General features: G+C 42.0%; 1 pseudogene; it reads left to right on the top strand.

The window, feature by feature from the left end:
• Positions 1–229: 229 nt before the first annotated feature.
• Positions 230–2,938, top strand: LOC131696406 (serine/threonine-protein kinase Tao-like; annotated as a pseudogene).
• Positions 2,939–18,728: the final 15,790 nt, after the last annotated feature.

The following is an 18,728-nucleotide window of genomic DNA, read 5'->3' as shown; positions in this document are numbered from 1 at the left end:
TACTTATGCTATTCAATAATACCGTTGCAGCTATATCAAAGCCGGAAATATCCTGCTGACCGAACGGGGCGTAGACAAGCTAGCCGATGGGGATAGAGCAGCTATCAAATGCCCTGCCAATAGTTTTGGAGGATGATTTTTACAGGATGGCCCCGGAAGTGATTCAAGCGACGTATGAAGGACAGTATGATGGCAAGGTGGATCACTCGGAATTTCCTGTATCGAGCTGATGGAACGGAAACCTCCCTACTTCAACATGAATGAAATGTCGGCGTTGTATCACATTGCGCAAAATGAGGCCCACGTTGCAGGTAAATGTGCGACATCCACTGGATGCTTTGAAGTTGATCTGATGATTGTTTTTCCTTACTTTAGGCTATGGACTGGGCAGATGTATTCCGCAGTTTGTTTTTTATTTGAAGAAATCCTCAGTAGAGTGACCAAACTCTAATAAACTGTAAACTCATTCATTAAGAACTAGGATACGATCACCAAATGTGTTAATTGATTTGATAGCATGGTAAGTTATCGTTATGTACGATCCGCGGTACATAATATTTTTTTTTAATCATTACAGAACGAAAGCTGCCGTTAGAAAATTGGACAATCTGAACTACAGGAAGATGAAAAAAATTAATGGTCGACTCTTGCGAAACGTAAGTAACGTCGGCGACGCGGACACACCGGACGAGCGAAGCGGTGACAACAGTAGCAAAAATAGCAGTATCACCTCAGAACATTCACTACACTCGATGGACCAGCATGGCGGAATTATACGGAATGCTTCAAAGCATCGGTTGCCAGGATCCGGGTTGCCACCAATGCACAACAGCAGTATGAACATCTCTAGTAGTCGGAACGGTTTGATAACTGACGATGGTATTGGTCGGATGGGTTTCGGAATTAGTGGAGGCAAGTAGAAGTTATTCTGATTCCGGGAGCATCAGTGCCCAAGGTACGGGTTACCAAAACTTGTTTAGCCCCGTTGTATCTTATCACCATTCACATCATAATCACGTGTCTCAAGCGACTGCTAATGATTTTGCCGAAAATGGTGCCAATAACTTTGCTACCATTAGAACGACCAGTATTGTGAAGAAGCAGCAAAAGAAAAATATGCAAGATTTGTTTGACTATCGTATTAAAAATGGTTGTGTTGATTAACTTTTTTTATCTTGTTAGCGTAAATTAGCGTTGGTGAAACAAGAGAAAACATGTAAAATGGAAATGGAGCAGCATAAATAGCTCTAGACCATGAATATGATCTGCTATTATATAATGTTATTAGAGAACTAGAGAAATTATCGGTATTTAGCACAATGGTGTAACAGATGCTTCAATCCAGGCTAAACATCAGCAAGAAATTGAACGCAGGACGAAGCAAAAAAACGTTGTGAGAAACAACTTTACAAAGAAATATTGGCACCACATGAAGGAAACTGGAAGGCATTTGATTTGCATAAAAAAGAATACAAAGCGAATAAGGAACGCTGGAAGTGCGAACTGTCGATGGACGAGTCTACTACCAAGCGACAATGTTAGGCTGCTTTAGAGTACGTCTTTTAAAGACGAATGTGCCTTGACAGTTGATCAAATTATTTGTACTTCTCCGTTTTCTCTAGCATTAAAAAGAATGACATGAAGCAAGCGAAGACTAAAGAAGAGCAACAAATGCTGCGGATACTAAACAACTACATCGAGCTAGAAATGCGCAAATTCCGGAGGAAAAAGATTATGCTTTTGCACGAGCTGCACAGAGATTTACGTTCACTTTGATCTGATGGACTCAACTGCTTTAACACCATGGCCATTGTTTGATTTTGTTTGCAACGAGAATTGAGCAAGAAGCAGCAGGTGATATCTTAAAAACACGAGAGCGAGCTACGTACATGGACCGGGTCGCACGGGAGCTGATGGTGAAGCATGCGCTAGCGCTCAAGTAGCAACCCAAAAGTCTGAAGGTAAACTAAAACGTGTAAAACTTAAGTATAAGAAACTGAATGTTCAAGTCCTGCCGAAAACGCCTAAAAATGAGCAAAAAGCTGTGATAAAGCCATTGAAAGAAGAAAAACATCGCAAGTTAACGGTGATCAGGTGAGTACTAGCTGAGATTAGCATCAGCGTTAGTAATTGACACATTGTTTTTCTTCAATAGGAAGGAACAAAGTATTGCCGATATCGTGCAGAAGCAAAGCTTACGACTCTATGTAAGTCAGGAAGTCGAAGGACCGGCTGCAGTATGAATTGAACACTCTTGGCACTTACCAGAGTAAGAACCGCGTGCAAGCAGAAGCTCAGCGGGATCGTGAATGAGTTCAATCGGTTTCTGGCGGACAATATTAACGTGTTCAATTTTTTTTTTTCAATTCGTTTATTTGATAAGGCAGGTTTGCGTTAGTTTAAAGGTGCCAATTTTGTTTTGTTTTACATTTTAAATTACTTAAAACTAGGGGCTTACATATTGATTTTTGAAATTAAACTAAGGCTAATTTATAGCTATACATATACACAAGGGGGTAGTATAATTTTCGTAAGATTAGAGGGGTCATTTAGTTTTTATGGCAATATGGTTTGACATTTTTAGCAATGAGATTATTGGAGCAAATAATGTTTAACTAAGGGGGAAAATTTTTACGACTATCTTAAAAGTAGAAATAATTAGAGGGCGTGATTAAATTTTGTAAAGATTCGGAGACATTAATTAGAGTTATTTTATGTGGTAGTAGAGTTGGGCATTTTCAACGAGATCATATAATATAATAGTTAAAACTAGAAAAGGCAAGAAGAGCTAAATGCTTCATGAAGATATTTGGGGGGAAGGGGTGTTATTTCTGTGTATAAGAGTCAGGGGAAGTAGGGTGGACAAACATGGCAGGGGGAGAACATTATTTCAGTTTCAGACTTCGGGAGATCAACGGATGGATTGCAGAATCAGGGTGGTCTTCATCAGGAAGAATCATGTACTGGGACGCCGGGTGGTCGTTCTCGAGATGGCAGGGGTTTCTCCAGACGATTTCGTAGTGCGGCTCAGATGTTGATCGGCTACATTTCGAGTTGTGCGTGTGATGTTCGTGCTTTAGGTCCCGTGTTTGTTGGCTCATTCGACAGGGATGTTTTGTGTCGCCTTGGAGTCGCATCAAACCATCGTGGGTGTATGGTACAGGTGGAAGAGAGCGCTTCTGAGAATGATAAGGACAAAGGGGCAGTTAAAGTTGGATATTGATGGTTTTTATGAAGGTGTATATAAGGGACATATAGAGGACATCGCGGCTTGCCAACACATCTCGAACCGGGACGTTGGGTGGTCTTCCTCGGGCCCGGAGGGTGTCCATAAGCCGAGACCTGGCGGAACTGTACTCGGTGCACGCCCAGACTATGTGCTCTATATCGTGATAACCGTCGCCACAAGCGCAGATACCACTCTCCACGAGCCCAATACGTCGGAGATGTGCATCCAGCGTGTAATGGTTCGCCATGAGTCGGGACATCACACGAATGAAGTCACGACCCACATCCATCCCCTTGAACCAAGGTTTCGTCGATACCTTAGGGACTATCGAATGTAGCCACCTTCCTAGCTCCCCATTGCTCCACGAGGTTTGCCAACTTTCGAGGGTTCTCTGATGAGTAATACTGAAAAATTCGTGGAAGCAAATTGGTCTTTCAAAAACGTCACCTTCAATGGCACCCACCTTAGCTAAGGAGTCCGCCTTCTCATTGCCCGGAATGGAGCAATGAGAAGGGACCCACACCAAGGTAATCTGGAAAGATTTGTCAGATAAAGCACTCAGTAGCTCCCGTATTTTCCCCAAAAAATACGAGGAATGCTTTCCATGTTTCATCGAGCGAATAGCGTCAATAGAACTCAGACTATCCGAGACGATGAAGTAATGGTCTGCGGGTAATGTGTCAATGACTCCAAGGGTATACTGAATAGCAGCTAGTTCTGCGGCGTAAACTGAAGCAGGGTCACTGAGTTTGTAGGAGGCGGTGAACTTTTGATTGAAAATACCGAAGCTAGTGGACCCTTCGAGGTTTGATCCGTCAGTATAAAACATTTTAGAACAGTCGACTTCTCGGAATTTATTATAAAAAATATTTGGAACCACTTGTGGGCGTATATGGTCCGGAATTCCAATAATCTCATCTTTCATGGATGTGTCGAAGAAAACAGTAGATTCAGAAGTATTTATGAAATGCACACGGTTGGGATTGTAAGAAGAAGGATTAATATTTTGCGCCATGTAGTCAAAGTACCCTGTAAAACGGGTCTGAGAATTGAGCTCAACAAGCCTTTCGAAATTTTCAATCACCAACGGGTTCAAGATATCGCATCGAATGAGCAATCGATATGAGAGTTCCCAAAATCGATTTTTCAGCGGGAGAACGCCCGACAGGACTTCGAGACTCATCGTATGGGTCGACTGCATGCACCCTAAGGCGATACGCAAACAACGATACTGAATTCTTTCGAGTTTGATGAAATGTATGTTCGCGGCGGATCGAAAGCAGAAGCATCCGTATTCCAGTACCGACAGTATCGTTGTTTGATACAACCTAATTAGGTCTCCTGGGTGGGCACCCCACCACGTTCCGGTTATTGTACGAAGAAAGTTGATCCTTTGCTGGCATTTCTGTTTCAGATACCGAATATGGCATCCCCAAGTACCTTTCGAGTCGAACCAGACCCCTAGATATTTTACTGTGAAGACCTGAACTATAGTTTGACCCATTAATAGAAGCTGTAGTTGTGCTGGTTCACGCTTCCTAGAAAATACAACTAGCTCAGTTTTCTCCGTGGAGAATTCGATACCCAGCTTAATAGCCCATGCAGACAAATTGTCCAAGGTATTCTGTAATGGTCCTTGTAGATCGACAGCTTTGGGTCCCGTAACAGACACCACGCCATCGTCTGCAAGTTGTCTTAACGTGCAGGAATTGTCAAGACATTCATCAATGTCGTTGACGTAGAAATTGTATAACAGGGGGCTTAGACATGAGCCCTGGGGAAGGCCCATGTAGCTAAATCGTGATGTCGATAAGTCACCATGCGAAAAATGCATGTGCTTTTCCGACAACAAGTTTAGTAAAAAGTTGTTTAAAGTCGCTGAAAGACCATGCTGGTGCAGCTTCTCTGAAAGAATGTTGATAGAAACTGAATCAAAAGCCCCCTTTATATCTAGGAACACTGATGCCATCTGCTCTTTACTAGCATAGGCCATTTGAATTTCGGTTGAGAGCAACGCAAGACAATCATTCGTCCCTTTGCCTTTGCGAAAGCCAAATTGTGTATCTGACAGTAAGCCATTTGCTTCGACCCAATTGTCGAGGCGGGATAGGATCATTTTCTCGAACAACTTCCGGATACAAGATAGCATTGCGATCGGTCGATACGAATTGTGGTCGGAGGCTGGTTTTCCTGGTTTTTGGATGGCGATGACCTTCACTTGCCTCCAATCGTGTGGGACAATGTTAGCCTCAAGAAACTTATTAAATAAGTTCAACAAGCGTCTCTTGGCAGAGTCTGGCAGATTCTTCAACAAGTTGAATTTGATTCTGTCTGGCCCTGGAGCTTTATTGTTACACGACAAGAGAGCAAGTGAGAACTCCACCATCGAAAAAGGTGTTTCGTTCGCGTTATCGTGACGGGACGCTGCGCGGTAGATCTTCTGTGCCGGGGCGGAATCCGGACAAACCTTCTTGGCGAAATCGAATATCCAACGGTTTGAATATTCCACGCTCTCATTAGTACTGTTTCGATTTCGCATACGTCGGGCTGTTCCCCAAAGAGTGCTCATCGATGTTTCTCTCGTTAGTCCGTCGACGAACCGGCGCCAATAACCGCGTTTTTTGGCTTTCATCAAACTCTTCATTCGCTTGTCTAACGTCGCGTACTGTCGAAAACTAGCGGGTAACCCGTCGTTCCGGAAGGTCTTAAACGCGGCGGCCTTCTCTGCGTACACGTCTGAGCACTCTTTATCCCACCAGGGATTGGGAGAACGTTTTTGTATGTTCGCGCCGGGTACTGGCTTAGTCTGAGCTTGATTCGCGCTGTCGAGAATCAAGCCAGCCAAAAAGCTGTACTCTTCCTCCGGAGGAAGTTCTTGAGTAGATTCGATGTTGTCGGATATCGCGGCAGCATAGCTCTTCCAATCGATATTTCGTGTGAGGTCATACGAAATATTGATTGTTTCCAATGGCCTTGAGCCGTTATTGATTGAGACTACGATCGGCAGATGGTCGCTACCGTGGGGATCAGGGATTACCTTCCACGCGCATTCTAACTTTAGCGAGGTCGAGCAAAGGGATAAATCTAATGCGCTTGGGCGCGCTGGTGGGGGAGGAATCCGTGTCATTTCACCCGTGTTTAGAATTGTCATGTTGAAGTTGTCGCAAATATTGTGAATTAAAGAGGAACGGTTATCATCATAAAGGCAACCCCATTCCGTACCGTGAGAGTTAAAGTCGCCTAAAACTAGTCGCGGTGAAGGCAGGGATTCTATGATGTCATGTAGCCGGCGATGCCCAATCGCGGTGTTGGGGGGAATATATATGGAAGCTATGCAAAGATCTTTGCCTTTGATTGTTACTTGACAAGCGACAACTTCAATACCTGTTATCGAGGGAAGGTTAATTCTGTAGAAGGAATAGCGCTTTTTGATCCCCAAAAGCACTCATCCATAGGGGGTGTCTCGATCCAGGCGAATAATATTAAAGTCGTGGAAGTTGAGATCTATGTCGGAAGTTAACCAAGTTTCACATAATGCAAATGCATCGCAACTCAAATTATTTATTAAAATTTTGAAGGAATCGATTTTCGGGATGATACTTCTGCAATTCCACTGTAGAACAGTGATCGAATCCGTGACCTCGTTCGATGAGTTAGCCATCGAAGGATACAATCGCTGAAAGGAGGGGCCATTTAGCAGTCAACTGCTTCAAAAATGTTCTTACTGTAGGGAGAAAAGCTAACAACAGACTTTTAATAGGATCAGTTATATTGAAAGTTTTTATTATCCAGTCCACAATGTCCGAGAGTTTGATAATTCCAGTGCCGCGATTATTCTCGAACTGAAACAGAGGAACACTTGGGATTTTTGATGTTCCGGGAAGTGCTGGGAACTCCTTCTCTGAGTTTAATCCTCCGAGACCAGGAGCTAATTGCTTCGGTTTGGTTGCAACACTTCCAATAGATGTGACTTTCTGAGTCCCGTCAAGGGATACCTTCTGGCCTTTACAACGAACTTTAGGAGAGGAAATGTTCCTCCTCTTCCTATAACTTCTAGGCGCCCTAGTAGATGTTCCCTCTTGTGGGTCATCAGCCTCGCCCTCGTTAGGAGGCAAGTGAGCATAGATGTTTGTTGAGGTTGGTGGTGTAGCTTTCTTTAGCATTTCTGCAAAAGAACGTTCGGATCGTCCAGCAAGGGAACGTTTTAGTTTATCCCCGCGTAGTTTGTACGCGGGACATGCCGAGATATCATGCAGATTCTCTGCACAGTAAGGACACTTCTCAGCATTCTTACTGCACGAATCATCTAGATGATTCTCCCCGCATTTTCCACAGCGGGCCTTATTGCTACAATGGGTGGCTGTGTGAACCAATTGTTTACACTTTGTGCAATTCATGACCCGCGGCACAAACAGACGCACAGGCAGACGAACCTTGTGCAAGAGGACGTAATTTGGCAAAGCGGTACCAGCGAAGGTCAACCGATAAGAGTTTGATTGGGGGTACGTTTTTGAACCATCCCCCGCAACTACTACTGAGTGCAAACGCTTGCACTCGAGTATTTTACTGGCTGAAGTAAGCGGTCTCTGAAACGGCCAACCCCGTACTGCAGCAGATCCTCGCATGTCAAACTGTCATCGGTGACAACGCCTTCAGACTGTACTTTCACAGCTGGAATATACACGTGATAGTCCTTCGTAAAGTGCTCGCAGCAAGCAATATCGTTTGCCTGCTTTGAGTTAGTCAGCACGACCCTCAGCCTGTCTCAGCGGACCTTTTTTATTTCGATCACAGCCGAGAACCGTTCCGTCAGGTCTTTTGAAATCTGTAATAGATTCAGCGATTTTGTTTTGGGCCGAAAGAAGACCACAAAGGGACCGGTCGAGAGCTCTGGATATTGTTTGGGTCGGGGGAGAGCCTTAGGAGTCGACTCGATCTCCATTTGGCCATCCGGGGAGGAAGCCATCGACACCGTCAACGCACGGGGTCAGCACCCGCGCAGACGGGAAAAAGCCGTAAATGTATCAAAAAGGTAGATTTCACTTATCTGTATACTCGTTTCCCACGACGCACCAGTCCAGCTAAAATAGCTGGTTATTGTTCAATCCTCGCTTTACGAACAAAAGGTTGAGGAATGTGGCCTAACGGTTAACACACGCACAAAAGAAAATAAAAGTCCAAACCTCGAAGAGGCAGAGAATGGCAAAATAACCTTGAACGCGGATTACTGCACTGTTCTTTTTCCAACAGACCGAAAACAAAACACTTCTATATCGATTGAGCGATGTGTAGAGACTGAACGTGTTCAATTTGATGGTACGAGCTATGTTTACGCATCACCATTTACCTGTTCTTAAGCCTAACTGCTGCTCATTACTATTTTTACTTCTGTTCAGTAGTTACGATGGTCCAGTAGTACTGGTACTGCTTCAGTAATTGGATACATTTTTATACATAAGACATTGTAAAAGTAATAGATTTAGTATATAATATTGTAAAAATAATATTAGTATATAAGAATATTTTAAATTATAAATAAAAAATCTGAAATTGTGTCTAAATTCGTATTTAATTTAAGTAAAGTAAACAAAGTATCATAACCTCAACATAAAAGCAGTGGTCCAATGGGGGTCCAACGCTCCATACAAAAATTCGTCCAACGATGGACCCCTGTTGGTCCAATTTGTTGGACGAATCGAAACTGTCATAACTGCTCGACGTCCAAAAAAGTGTTGCAAAATCGTCTTTTGCAGGTCCTTCATTGAATGTTCGTTGGACGATTTATTGGATGTTCGTTGGACCGTCGCTCAATGAATTGGACCAATGAAGGACTCTCGTTGGACGTTTTTTTCTTAGAGGGACATAATAAAACAAGTTTGATGGATCAGTACACTGTTTGTCAAATATAGTCAAACCGGCGTATACGTCAAACAAATCGCAATGCGAAAAAAAATTTATGCTGTTTGAACTTCATGAATTTTCAAGAGTGCAAACACATGAAATATTTGTGTTAGCGCAGGGATGCCAAATGATTTTTCAGAAAATTGAATGGTCGAATCAACTATATCGCACTTCTTTGTTCGTGATTATGCAGAGTGTGATCAAATGCAAATTAAATACGAGACATTATTAATTTGGAAGCGCTGTTCGATCAAAGCATGCTGTTCATATATGATTATATAGAGTACTTGGCAATCTGTAACTACATTTGTGTGTTCAACGATTTGTTTTCTTCCACCAGCCACAGGTGGAGGAAAACAAATCGAAAATAGATTTTCGGTCGGATTTTTTTATGATGGAACCTGACCAACCGGTATAGGCTTATCCAGCTGCGTTGGTACTGTGCTGTTTTGACGTTTGCATTGGGAGGAAAACAAACCACTCCTGGGCTTAAGGGGAGGGCGGTAGTATAAACAGCGACACAGAGCATTTCAACACCATTATAAATACTTCAGGCGAGCTATTTCGAATGTTTAAATTGGCTGAGTTTTATATATGTCAGCTGGAGAAAAACAAAACCCCAATTAGTATGTGTGAAAGGAATTGCATAGCACTCTACAGCGACAAGGTCTACCCCAAAAAAGTTTAGGCAGACCTCAATTGGACAAAAAATGATTAGAACGGGAATTTGAAAAAAATTGAATCTTCTTGGACATACAAAACGGCGATGAACACGGTATGGATTTTAGTTGCATTTTTCGCTCACTTGTTTATGTACTTTCTCACATTCACAGTTAAGTGGCCACATTCCTCCCACAGCTCCGACAGGTGTGGTTTCTGCGCTGGTCTATGTAGAGCACTCTTTCGGCGCGTGCTTGCCGTTGCGGAAGAACGAAAGGAACAAATCAGGTGCACCCTGACGATGCCAAATTTCTTCATTGCCTCGCTAGTGCAATCTAACTACATTACATGTTACAAACGCCGCCGAACCCTCATACAGCAGCTAATTATTTCCGAAAGCTACTGAAGATGCTGATGAATTAAACATTTTCCTTTGGAATTAAAAACCGAAATGCGTATCAAGGGAGAGAACAGGAAGATTTACGTTATTAGGGGGTTGGGAGAGGAAAAAGTTGAAATGGGTGATTTGCAGAGCGTTTTCGTCGATTTATGGATCCGGATCGCAAGATGAAACAAAATAGTTCGAAGAGAGAAAAGGGGTCTGATGGTTTGCCACTAAAGAAGGATCGTTTATTACCCGTTCGGAACCGATGTCCATATTGTAATAAAGAGTTTGCGGACAAGTACCTGATGACGACGCACATTCGATGGCACACGAGTAGGTTAAGGTTTTACTTATTTTCTTTTCTGTAAATTACAATTATATACTGTTTACTGTTACAGGTGAAAAGCCCTTCAAATGTGTCCCCACTGTTCGAAAACATTCACTCAATCAATAACGCTGAAGATACACGTCAGGTTGCATACCCGGGAAAACTCCGTACGTGTGCGAATACTGCGACCGAGTGTTCACTCAATCCTACAATCTGACGGTGCACCAGCGAACCCAACACAACCAGATAATGGTATAGGACGCGAAGTCGACATGCTGCCCGAGCACAAATGTCGAGTATGTAGCAACGTCTACCGATCGGCGAAAAGTTTCCGGCTGCACGAGAAGTTGCATGCCACCGGGAAATTGTTCGATTGTCGCGATTGTGGTAAAAAGTAAAACACATATGTGGCCAAATGCTAGGCTTCTAATACCGACGTGAAGGAAAAGATGTACTCGTGTAAAATCTGCAGCCAAACATTCAAGCATCAGCAAAGCGGGGTGTACCACATGAGCAAAGAGCAACAAAAACAAACACAAACGGTTCGACAGAGGTTTTGAGAGATCTGGAGACGGACGAAGGAGAGGCGATTTGCCGAAGCTAAAATAACTTTCTCGTTCCCAATTTGTTAAAGCTACCAAGCACAACACCGGGCAACTTGAGCAATTTTTCCTGAGCATGTTTTTGGCAAGTGGTGAGGATAGTGTACGCGTTTATTGGGTAGTATTTGGCGCACCAACATTAGTAGCGTAAATATTCAGCGCTAGACGCAGGTTCCGTTTGATGGATTCGATGGAATCGCTATCGACAGACTCGTCATCATCTCGACTTCCATGAGCTCATTCAGTACTTTATGATAAAGTAACAATAGTCAACCCAGGCTACGGTCCGACCAGGATGTAGAATTCAACTAGATACATTCGACAATAATACCACGCAAGACTGCAGTATACTCAACTGCTGTATGCTTTTCAAGAGCAGCTGATTCTTGGTGAACTATCGGAAAGAATTCAAAAGAAATGGCATTTGCTTACTTTTCAGCATGTATCAAACAATTGAATTCAAATAGTTTGTACATTTGCGATTTATTTGAGGCATGATTTTCCTGGAAAGACAAATACCAACAATACCAAAATAGCGCCGTTTTTTCAACGTGGCGAATGAATTATTTAAAGTCATGTAAATAAAACAATCAATCAATCAGCCGAATTTCAAACCTTAACTTTTTTTTTCGTTTTGACAACAAATTCTGTCAAAACAAATCAGTTTCGCGTACGGCGTATTTTGCTATCCTGAATGAGCAAAGCACGTTTGTCAAACTTCTCCATCAACAAGTTTGACAAATTTCTCCATTAACAAGTTTGACAATTCTCCATCAACAAGTTTGACAAACTTCTCCATCGACAAGTTTGACAAACTGCAGCGTTACGCTGTTTGAAGTTTTGACAAACTGGTCAGTACACTGTTTGACAAATAGACAAATAATCGCTTTGACAAACACGAATGAAAAATTTGGCAAACTGTGTTTGATCAAATATTTGAAGATTCAGTACAGTTCAAATTTATTTCACGAAAGATGTCAAATATTTGACGTTATTACAAACAGTGTACTGGTAGCTTTAGAACAAAAGGTGGACTTCCAAACTTTTTCGTATCGGTTCATATAGGACGTTTTTATGTAATTTTGGTACGCTGAATTCGTTTTCGATATTAAAACATTTCAAAAATGAACATTTACTATTCATTAGGGTGTCTCAAAAAATTTCATTATACATTAGGGTGGCTCAAAAATAATTATTTTGTTGTGAAGGTTCAAGTTTTTTTAAATATATTTTTGTGCGCTGAATTCCTATGTTGGTTATAGAAAATAGAAATTAACTTTACTACTCATTAGAGTGGCTCAAAAGTAAATATTTTGTCTTTTATAAAGATTTCTTTCAATTGTAATTTTGAAATTTGTTTTCCGTATTGAAACCGAATTAATTGACATCTCATTATGGGGTTTTAGAAATGACTATATTATTTTTAAGGATCAAATAAGATGTGATTGTCTAATTTTGGAACGTTTAATTCATTAGTATTGGTGTGAAAACTACATTTTTTTCATTTTCGAAACAAACATTTTGAGCGTCTTAGTGGAATATTTATTTACATTCACTAATCAACAAGATGGTTAACGATTTTGTTTTCGCAGGTGTGTTTTAAGTTGCTTAGATTGATTATTTCATACCTTAAATTAAAATAAATCCAAAATCCTTTTTTCGCGAATGTGGTTCATTTAAAAATGGTCTTATTTTATTTGGATAATATCGCATACCCTTAAGCTATATCAGTGCTATGCAAACTCGGAAAAAATAGTCCCACCAAATGACTAGAACTCAACTGTGTTCACTAAATTTGACAGTTATTGCGTAAGTTAGCAAAAAGAGTTCATGAAACATTTTATGACACATTTGAGATGGTTGAAAATATTTACTGAATTTTAAACATTCTTAAATCCTTTACCACTTAAAAACCATACTTCCCACTTCCTTACTCTTGATCACTAGTAAAACCCTTGTAGATCATGCTCTTAATGTTATTTGAAAGTTGTGCATAAATTAGTGTCATTATTCTAGTCATAAAGTGAATATTCAAATTAATCAGTAATAACCATGCGTCTCAATTCACAGTTTTTTCAAATTTTGACTGCTTATCGCAAGTTTTCGCAAAACTAGCATAGGCTCATTTTAAAGAGACAATGAAAAGCTTTCGAATGAGCATAGTGTGATCGCGGGCATTCACGGGCGTCGTTGTTGTTATCGCTTAGAAGTTCGAATTCAATAAAAATTCATGACAAACAGTTATCTAAACACTAACTAAACCAACTAATGACTTATTTTTGGCGATTTTACGATGTAATTTTATCACACGGATAATTTTGGTGAAGTAATGCAATTCATAAAATCAACCGTTTCTTTGAAAAATGAGAATAACCGTATAGAGTTCCTATGGTCAAATAATGCAAAAACACTTGAGTTATGCCCTTCAAACAGCTATCAAAAATTCATTTTGCATTCAAATCACCTAAAATCTCGCGAAAATGATGGCTGATGGCTCAGCTGATACGAGAAAAATACTAGAAAATATCGCATAACCTTCATATATGGACTTAAGTCCGGGCTCGTCCCACTGTGCACTGTCACAGCGTTAACTTCAGTTGACTCGTATAGTACAGTTACCACAAACTTGCAACGTGGATATTTTTTTTCATAATGAAGTGCTGTGTGAAGCTTTGTACCAATAAAACCACCGCCGGTTTTAAAAATATTGGTTTTTTTCGCTTCCCGATAAACTACGACCTTCGTGCGGAATGGGTCCGGTTCTGTGATTTGCCAGAAAATTACAACATCACAGATAGCTGCCGCGTATGCAGTGTAAGTACATAACAAATCAGTGAAAGGACGCAACAAATTAAAAAAAACTTTCATTATGTAAGCATAAGGAAAAAATAACATTTGGTGTCCCCTCGCAAATGTGACATTAGCAAGCAATCATATATTTGTGTGCCCCTGGACTCCAAACTTCCCACGATGTATTAACCTTTGTCATTCGAAGTGTAGCCAGTAGATAGAACAGAAGAATAAAATACGATTATACTGCCGTGGCGCATTTTCTTACTTCGGCCGAAAATAAAGTCTTCAGCTTTAGAAGTGGGATACCAATGCCCTCGAGGAAGCGATCGGAACAACGGAAAACTTGTTTGGCTAATATTTCGACGAATTCGCGACGATGCCATTGACGAGACAAATGGCTGCGAAATAAACGGAAGACGAGCCCGGAATGCAGGAGCCGCCATTTTTAGATGCGGAAAGCAATGAACAGAAAGCGGACAACGAAGAGAGCGACGAGAAAAAAACGGTTTTCAAGAGTCAGAGTTTGGCTTTGCATCCGTATGACATAGGACGACTGATCCCGGAATATTCGGAGGGGGACGGTGTCTGCAAGTGGTTGCGAAGAATCGACCATTTTCGAGCGATTTACGGATGGTCGGAACAAATGTGTTTGCTGTACGCTTCAACTCGGCTGGCAGGTGCAGCAGCGAATTGGTATCGACTGCAGGAGGAATGGATTTTCAATTGGCGACAGTTTAAGAATCAAATTGTTGTTGCTTTTCCCGAAACGTATGACGAGGCAGATGTTCATCGCGAGCTGGAAGCAGTGAAAATCGAAAAGGGTGAATCATACGAATCGTACGTGTACCGTGTGGATGCAATCGCACAGAAGGGCGATTTCAGCATGTCAGCAACGTTGAAATACATAATCAAAGGATTACGTCATGATAAAGTCTACGGCAGCTTGCTTTCGAAACAATGTTCGGATACGCTGGAATAGTTGCGGCACATAAAATGGGTTGCATCGAACATAGAAATGATACCGCCAGTTGTTTCAAAACAAACAAAGAATACACTGTCACCAGGAACAGACGTCATTTGTTACAATTGTCGGGAACAAGGACATCGATCGTTGGACTGTCCCAAACCGCAACGCAGAGAACAATGCAACAAGTGTCTTCGTGTTGGCCATACATCTGCTATGTGTGATGTCCGTTACGGGGCATCCCGACCGACACAGCAAACGACATTCAACCGACCCAACGGAGTAAAAAGAACCACTACGAATGCCGTCTTTGGGGGGCTTGATCCAGATAACCAAATAACGGTGAATCAGGCATCTCAACAGCAAATTGAAATCGAAGTTGCCGGAGAGCGTATTCGAGCTATGGCTTTGTTCGATACAGGTAGTTATACCAATCTAATTAAGATCAAACTATTGCCTAACGACCTGCTACTGAATGTAGCTAGGGAAGAAGTCGTCGGTATAAATGGCACGAAAGTGCGAATCCAGGGCCAGTTTGAAATTGCACTGTTTGTGATGGGGAAGATTCATCGAGTGAATTTTTTGGTTGTGTCTGATGACACCATGCAAATAGATTTTTTTGGGCAGAAGTTTTTTGATTGACAATTGTATACAACGGTTATATTTAACACCTGCCGGTACGAGTGAAACCAAAAATGATGAGTGGTTCATGTTGGGTGATATTGACGAACAGTGTATGTCGGACGATGGTTCCGTATTGGGGGTAGACTTGAACGTGGGTGACGATGCAGAAACGTTATCATACCGTAGTCAAGTGGAGAACCTAGTCCAACAAAGTTATTTAAAACGGCCGAGACCATACAGGCCTTTGGTCCGGTTTGATGCAGAAATTCGGTTGAAAGAGAATAAGGTCTTTTCGTCTTCTCCACAATGTCTTAGTGTATTTGAGAGAACGGAACTTGATAAGATTGTTTCCGATTTGCTTCAACAGGGTATCATCCGCGAAAGCAATTCTCCTTACACATCACGGGTGGTTTTAACACGGAAAAGAAATAATAATTTTCGAATGTGCGTGCACTATAAGCCGCTGAATAAAATCGTGGAGAGAAATCACTTCCCTATGCCTGTTATCGAAGATCAAGTAGCTAAACTTCAGGGTAAGCGATACTTCACCTCACTTGATCTTAAAAATGGTTTTTACCACGTCGGTTTGACTGAAGAGTCGAAAAAGTATACGTCGTTTGTTACTGACAGTGGACAGTATGAATTCAATCGTTTACCCTTTGGATATGCTAATTCGCCTGCAATATTTGTAAATTTCATAACAAAGGTTTTGGAGCGGTTCATAAAGGACGGTCGAGTAATAGTGTTCATTGACGATATGCTCATCGCTTCTGAAACGATAAGTGAACACTTTGAAACGGTAAAAGAGTTGCTTGAAACTCTCGCAGATAATTATTTGGACCTTCAGTTCGCCAATTGCCAGTTATTGAAAACCCAGATTGAATACCTAGGGTATGATGTGCAACGCAATTAAATAACGCCTAGTGACCGACATGTAGAATCAATAAAAAATTTCCCTATTCCTATGAATCGGAAAAGTCTCCAACGATTTCTTGGACTAGTAAACTATTTCAGAAAGTTTATTCAGGGTTTCAACGTACAGGCTGCGCAACTATATGAACTATTGAAAGAAGATAGGGAATTTGAAATGTCCACTAATCATATACAAGCCGTTGAGAGTCTTAAAAATGCGTTGATTTCTAAGCCGGTTTTACGAATATATTCACCGAATGCGGAAACCGAGCTGCACACTGATGCGTCGTCTTTAGGATTCGGCGGTGTTTTGTTGCAGCGACAGAGCGATGACGGTTTAATGCATCCCGTTATGTATCATAGCCGTAAAACAACCGTTGCTGAATCGAAGTTGCACAGTTTTGAGTTGGAAACTCTTGCGATTGTTTACTGCCTGTAAAGATACTTGTTTGGTTTGGAGTTCAGCGTGGTAACTGACTGTAACTCTCTAAAACAAACCTTGGAGAAAAAGGATGTAAATCCAAAGATTTCACGCTGGGCTTTGTACCTTGAACAGTACAATTTCACAATTGTCCATCGCCCAGGAGCGCGAATGCAGCATGCAGATGCTCTATCTCGTTCGCATGTTCATGGTCTGATGGAGGAAGAGTGCTCCTCGAATGTTTTTGAAGATGCATTGTATGTTGCACAACTTCATGATTCCGAAGTTACGAAGATTAAGGATTCTTTATATGATCAACCATTAAAAGACATTCGTTATCGAGCACTCAGTCGAGATAGAAGTCTATTGTCATCGGTCCGTACACTCTATAGCGACAAATAGTGTTAATCCGCGTTCAAGGTTATTTGCACACTCTACGCCTAGTTGAGGTTTCAGTATTTTTTCCCTTCTTTTGTGCTTCTGTTTCTGAGTACCGTTAGCCGGTCAGTGAAGTGAAGCAGTGTTCTTCTAGTAAGCCGTCTGGATACCGTTACCTACACAAGCTAAGTATTAGTTTTCGTTTCCCCTTCTTGGTTTCTTAATAACGTGCACTGGGCAATAGGCCCGTGCAAAAATGACTTCCCCTGACGGCGGTTCATCTCAAGGTGAGATGGACGTCGAAATAAAATCGGCTCCCCGGCTCAAGGTATATCCGAGCTCGGCCACCGGGCCATTTGTGATCTTCTTTCGGACCAAAGAAAAAAAGTGTTTGAATCTGTTGCAGATTTCTCGAGTTCTGACGGATCGGTATTCGGCCGTGACAGAAATATCGAAAATTCGCCCTGATAAGCTTCGGGTGGTGATTAACAGTTCAACTCAGGCAAACGATATTGCTGGCTACGAGCCCTTTACGAAGGAGTACAGGGTGTATATTCCAGCTAGCAGGGTTGAAGTCAGTGGAGTCGTTTCCGATTCGAGTCTGAATTGCGAGGAGCTGCTAAAATATGGGACTGACTGTTTCAAAGATCCCATGCTTAAGCCAGTGAAGATACTGGAATGCAAACGTTTGCATTCAGCATCAGTCGCAGCTGACGGCAAGAAAATATACGTCAACTCAGACTCTTATCGGGTGACCTTCGCCAGCTCTGCTCTGCCCAATTACCTCCTCTTTGACAAGGTTCGTCTACCTGTTCGCCTCTTTGTGCCGCGGGTCATGAACTGTACTAATTGCAAACAATTGGGGCACACTGCCTCCCATTGTAGCAATAAAGCCCGCTGTGGGAAATGCGGTGGGAATCATGCGGATGATTCCTGTGGTAGAGATGTCGAAAAGTGTCTCTACTGTGGGGGAAACCCACATGATCTCCCTTCATGTCCCGCGTACAAACAGCGCGAGGAAAATCTTAAGCGTTCCCTTCAGGGACGCTCTAAGCGATCTTTTGCAGAAATGCTTAAGATAGCTACGCCACCTGTCTCTACGAACACCTATACCAACTTGTCTACTGACGAAGGCGACTGTGATGAACCCCAGGAGGGAACATCTTCTGCTGTGCCTAGAAGTAGTAGAAAAAGGAAGAACATTTCCTCTTCCAAGCTTCGTCGTAAAGGCCAGAAGGTGTCTCTTCATGGTCCCCCTAAAATAACTACTCAAGGAAGTACTGGTGCAAAACCGAAGCAAGTCGCTCCCGGTCTCAGTAACCTGAACTCAGAAAAGGAGTTCCCAGCACTTCCAGGAACATCAAAAACCCCAAGTGTTCCCATATCTCAGCCAGAGAAAGAAAACAGTGCTGGCTTAATAAATTTCTCTGATATTGTGGACCGTATTCTTACAGCGTTAAACATTTCTAACCCCCTTAAAAGTATCTTGATAAGCTTTCTCCCCGCAGTAAAAACATTTTTGATGCAGTTC

The sequence above is a fragment of the Topomyia yanbarensis genome, chromosome 1 (genome assembly GCF_030247195.1).
Source record: "Topomyia yanbarensis strain Yona2022 chromosome 1, ASM3024719v1, whole genome shotgun sequence".
In the NCBI taxonomy this organism is placed as follows: Eukaryota; Metazoa; Arthropoda; class Insecta; order Diptera; family Culicidae; genus Topomyia; species Topomyia yanbarensis.
Note: the sequence above shows the minus strand (reverse complement) of the source record. Positions and strands in the feature narration are given on the sequence as shown.